Genomic DNA, 5533 nt, shown 5'->3' with positions numbered 1-5533 from the left:
GTGCGGCGTTTGTCAGTCAACGCTGTCACTTTACGGCACATTCTCATGATTACTTTGTACGGTGCAAGGGAGACTACCGTGCATTCACAATATCGTTTAATTTCACATGCTGCCTCACTTCTCCGTTTAAAACTGGTAGTCGAGGTACTTTCCAACTTATACTGGACCATAATGTGGCATAAGAGATAAAAACACGTTGAATAACACCATAAAAACATCACGTTTATGTCAATATTCCCGTTTTTAGAAAAAATAGACTTATAGAGTCCATCAGAAAACGTGTCCTTATCACTTGCACATTCGCGTGGATAACGGTTATGAAAGACAAGACAAGACAAAGACATTTAATCTTAATCAACCGCAAGGTTTGGGTTCATCAGTCCTGTCAGATGTCGTGTGGCATTCTACGTGTTATTGGTATATTTAGCTTCAGTTCCAAGGTATCCGAATAATGTGACTGGAAGTGTTTGCCAATGCATAAGCAGTTATATCATGCCAATCCGTGAAGGTCCGGGTAGGAATATTGTCCTTCAATGACCCACGCTTGTCGTAAGATCGACTAACGGGATCGGGTGCTGAGCCTCACTGACTTGGTAGACCCATGCCATCATGTCCCATTCTCATGCCGTCGGTCACAGGATTGTTTGGTCCAGACTCGGTCATTTACATACCGCAGAAATATAGCTGTAACATTCCTGAGAGCGGCGTAAAACTACACTTACTGTTTTGCTCACTCACTATAGCATGCCGTAAATTGTCATACTACCACGAAGAATCTTTGAATTCAAGTAATTAATATCATCTTGAAGACACATCATTACTTGTGAATTGCATATGCGACTGATCAACAGAAAACTTACCTAATAAGAGCTATCAGCACTGATGTTCGCGTTTGCTAGGCTCAAAAACAGTACTGGATATAATGCATTTAACTGCACCGAGCTACATACAGTCCACGAAAATCGTTTCTATACAAGCACCCAGTCCAACAACATTGTTTATATACATACCCAGAGTCCACGAACATCGTTTATGTACATGCACACAGTTCATGGATATAGTCCCAGCACATTATGTTTTACAGGATAATGCAGCAAAAAGGGTTCGGATGATCGTGACACAGACAGGATGGTAAGGCTCATCATCAGCTCAGAGCTCTTGTCCTCTCTACACGCAACCAAGACCTGCGAATGGGACTTCTCCCAGGAACCAGTCGAACCCAGCAAGAACTTTCCTGAAAATATGCAGACGTCTGCATTACCCAGAGTGTCAGAAGGGTTGTGCTCCCAGAGGAGAACCCGGGAACTCTCCTGATCTGGAGATATGCTGTTTGTGACAAGGAAGGGCATCCACTGACAAGGTGTTGGACAGTCTCTGTAAATTCATCGAATGATCATTTCATTGAAGTATTTTCTTTTAGAATCAGAATTTGGCGATTGCGAGTGCGAAGTGAGTGGTCCTGACCAGCAAAAGGAAGCCCTCAGTTTCACATTTGAGACCAGCCGACTTCACTCAGGCGAAGGAATCAGTTTTTACTGCCATTCTGTTCCACACACTGCATGTACAGTGCAATGGCTTCTCAGAAAGCTTCTCCACAAAGGACCGATTCTGGACAGACATGGTAGATGAGTTCACATGGTTTACTCCAGTCGTTGGACCAACCAGCAGTGCATTGCCATCAACAAAATCAACCTCAAATTTCACATTCTGTCTAGCAGCCTTGACATGTTTAAAATTGCTGGGAACTCTTTGCTTTCATCGTGAGTCTTGACCTCGATCACCAGAGGATCATCCGATAAATACATATGTGCAACAATACACGATGAAATTCTATCATGAAGAGGCCCCACAATACTCAAACCCCGTCCCTCAAAACTGAATGGCACATATAAACGATTAATAGAGGAGCGAGGGTGGTGTACTCCGTTATCAAACATGATCGAGATCAGGTGGTCAATACTCTGGATATGCTCCCTTGTTCAATCAACTAATCCAAAGGAATAGGAGACTACTGGCACAGCAAATGTATTGGTGGCTTTGACCTTGTTTCAATCATTTAGCTCGAAGCTCCAGATTTTCTTTAACTGAGAGTTATACTCAGCTCGATGTTTGTCTTGAATATAGGCATTATGAAGGTTGTCTCGAACTTGTATTCCACGATAGGTGTAGGTCTGATCTTCCACAAGATGCTCAAAAATCCCATTGTAACTTGACCGATCCATCATTAGTTACCTTGCCACGTTGCCACTATACAAATCCAGTACTTGAACGGAATTAATACACACACAACGGAATAAAAGAATCGATAAATGTTATCTCGGAAAAGATGCAAATTCGGTATTTTGTTTAAATTATATTATTATGTTTACCTATAAAGACCTATGCTAACTGATGACTGATTGTACTGTCACGGGGTGGCAAATGCTAAATGTCATTTCAAGATATGTGCCATTTGTATTCATTCCTCGGCAGATTAAAATCGGTTTGATAAAACACTTGTCAATATATATAAGGTAAGGTATTTTCCCATTAAACATTTACATCTTACAGTTTCTATTTTATTTTTCAAATTAATTTTGTTTGTGCAGGGCAGTGGGGTAGCCTAGTAGTTAAAGCGTTCTCTCGTCACGTCGAAGACCCGGGTTCGATTAGCCATATGGGTGCAACGTGTAAAGACTATTTTATGGTGTCCCCAACCGTGATATTGCTGAAATATTGCTAAAAAGCGGCTTAAAACTAAACTGTGATAAGAATGCATGACAAGTTAGTATTTCAGATTCCTTAGTTACCTATATAGTTGTTTCTGAATATGTGAAGAATATTACCGATGACAAATTCATCACTGGATGTGCAGAGGACCCCTTATCAAGTGTTTTGGTCAAACACATCGACTCAGTGACGATGTAGAGGTTACCAAACCATCTCTCAGTGACTACACTACATGGCACCACAAGATACGTAGGGAGCCCAAAAACGCGCTTCCCATGACCTCCACGCTATCATTGATTACACGGAGGGGCCAGATAGCAAGCCTCTAGTGACTACTGTGATGCCAGTGGCTACACAGAGGGGTCGGACAGCAAGCCTCTAGTGACTAGTGTGATGCCAGTGGTTAGACAGATTGGTCAGACAGCAAACCTCTAGTGACTACTCCGATACCAGTGGCTACACATAGGGGCCAGATAGCAAGCCTTTTGTGACTACTGGTGATACCAGTGGCTACACAGAGGGGCCAGATAGCATGCCTCTAGTGACTACTGCGATACCAGTGGCTACACAAAGTGGGGCAGATAACAAGCCTCTAGTGACTACTGTGATACCAGTGGCTACACAAAGTGGGGCAGATAACACGCCTCTAGTGACTACTGCGATACCAGTGGCTACCCATAGGGGCCAGATGGCAAGCCTCTAGTGACTACCACGATTGATGTGGTTTACTTACTCCCACGGTACCTTAGGCTGAACAAAGGGGTGATATACAAAGTTCTACTGATTATCACTGTACCATTGATTAAACAAGTCTCTTTGACTTCTACAGCAAAAGCGGCTACACAAAAGATTCATACTGCATGACTCACGTGACTACCACAGCGCCATGTACTGAAGAGAAAGGTGATACAATACTTACAGAACAGAATACATCACATCTTGAAGTAGTGTACACAGTTCTTACAGTTTTGAATACTTGGTGTGGCCTAGCAATATACACAGTTCTTATAGTATAGAATACATCACATGACAGTATGGCATAATAATGCACACATGGCATAATAATGCACACCGTTTTTACAGCATAGAGTATATTACATAGTATAGGAATGTATCTATGCCCTACAGTTTGGAATGCACACGTGGTATAACAACTAATACACTACTTACGGTATACAATACATCACAGGGTATAGCAATGTACACAGTTCTTGCAGTTTTGAAATCTAGATGTAGGATAGCCGTGTATACAGTTCTTAAAGTAAAGAATACATCATATGACGAAAGCATGTATACAGTTCTGACAGTGTGGAGTACATCATCTGGCAAAGCGATGTACTCAGTTCTTACAGTATGCAATATCGTATTTACCAGCAATGTACACAGAACTTACAGTGTGGAGTAAATTATATGGTGTTACAATGCTGTAAGGGATAACAATCGAGGCGACGGGCAGCACACGAAACATTTATTCACTACGACTGGACAAGACAGAAGACAAGACGAGACTGATGCACACATTCAGCGCGGACGCGCCGCTTACAGTAATCTCCTATGATTGGCTCACCGTGTCACGTGCGATGCACGGGTATCGCACTAATTAAAGGGACTCATGTTTACATCTCACAATGTACACAATTCTTCCAGCATGGAATGCATCATATGGCTTAGGAAAGTACACCATCATACAGAGTGGAATGCATCATATGGCTTAGGAAAGTACACTATCATACAGAGTGGAAGACATCATATGGCACAGTGATGTTCAGAGTTCTTGTAGCAGCATATAGTCCTGGACAACTTTTATGCAATCTAATTAAGCAGTTCTTTCATCTGACTGACGAATTCACCATAATCATTCAGTGTATAATGTTACCTGTCAAACAAGGCATCTTCAAGCTTTGTCAAGAAGTCAAGAAGCTTTGTCGCATCATAATAATATACACATTCTCTTTGTATACGCTGAAAATTTGGTTTTTTTTGGATTTGATTTTCTCCTACGTCTGTAAACTGATTGAAATTTATTGTCCTATAAATCGGAATAAAAGTACGTTTGCAGGTTTAGAAAACATTTATGACGAAATTATTTCAAGCTATTTCTTTCTTTAATATCTTTAATATTATGTGTCGTATGTACAGACATGAGAATAACTATACATTTGACTATATGTGGATCAAAGTCTGGAAACAGCCCTGGATGCATCCAGATAACGATTGTTGGATGTATGAATGGAAACAATTAAATAAAGTGGATTGAATGGAACGAAACAAAAATCTATATAATGTTCTAAAAGAGTGAAAGACCCTGTAATAATAAATGAAGACATATCTGTTCGAGACAGCGGAGTTGTTCAACTGGGTAAGAAAGTTGGTAATTATAAGGGAACTTGTATTTCGTTACACATAAAGTTACCACCAAAATGTGTTGTTCTAGACAAATATCCTGTTACACAACTGGCATATGCCATAAACCTAAATGAATACTGATTGGTTTGATATGTTTAACAACTGTGACTGTGTTGACGATGCATGTAAAATATTTCACGATGTTTTCACAATGTATGTTAGATCATGAGTACAACTGTAACGATTCATCCTGATGACTATCCTCGGTACGCTCAGTCTTGATGACTGAACAAGAAATTCCAAACATCATTAAATGATTACCACCGAATAAAGCTGCGGGTACGGACAAAATATGGCATAAACCTCTAAAGGAATCTGCACCACTATGTTTGCTTTTTGAATTGTCAAAATTCTGCACCCACCAATGGAAATTAGCAAATGCAATGCCTGTATTCAAGAAAGGTGACAAAGCATAAAA

Source organism: Haliotis asinina, chromosome 4, assembly GCF_037392515.1.
Source record: "Haliotis asinina isolate JCU_RB_2024 chromosome 4, JCU_Hal_asi_v2, whole genome shotgun sequence".
Classification (NCBI taxonomy): Eukaryota; Metazoa; Mollusca; class Gastropoda; order Lepetellida; family Haliotidae; genus Haliotis; species Haliotis asinina.
This window is presented reverse-complemented; position numbering follows the sequence as displayed.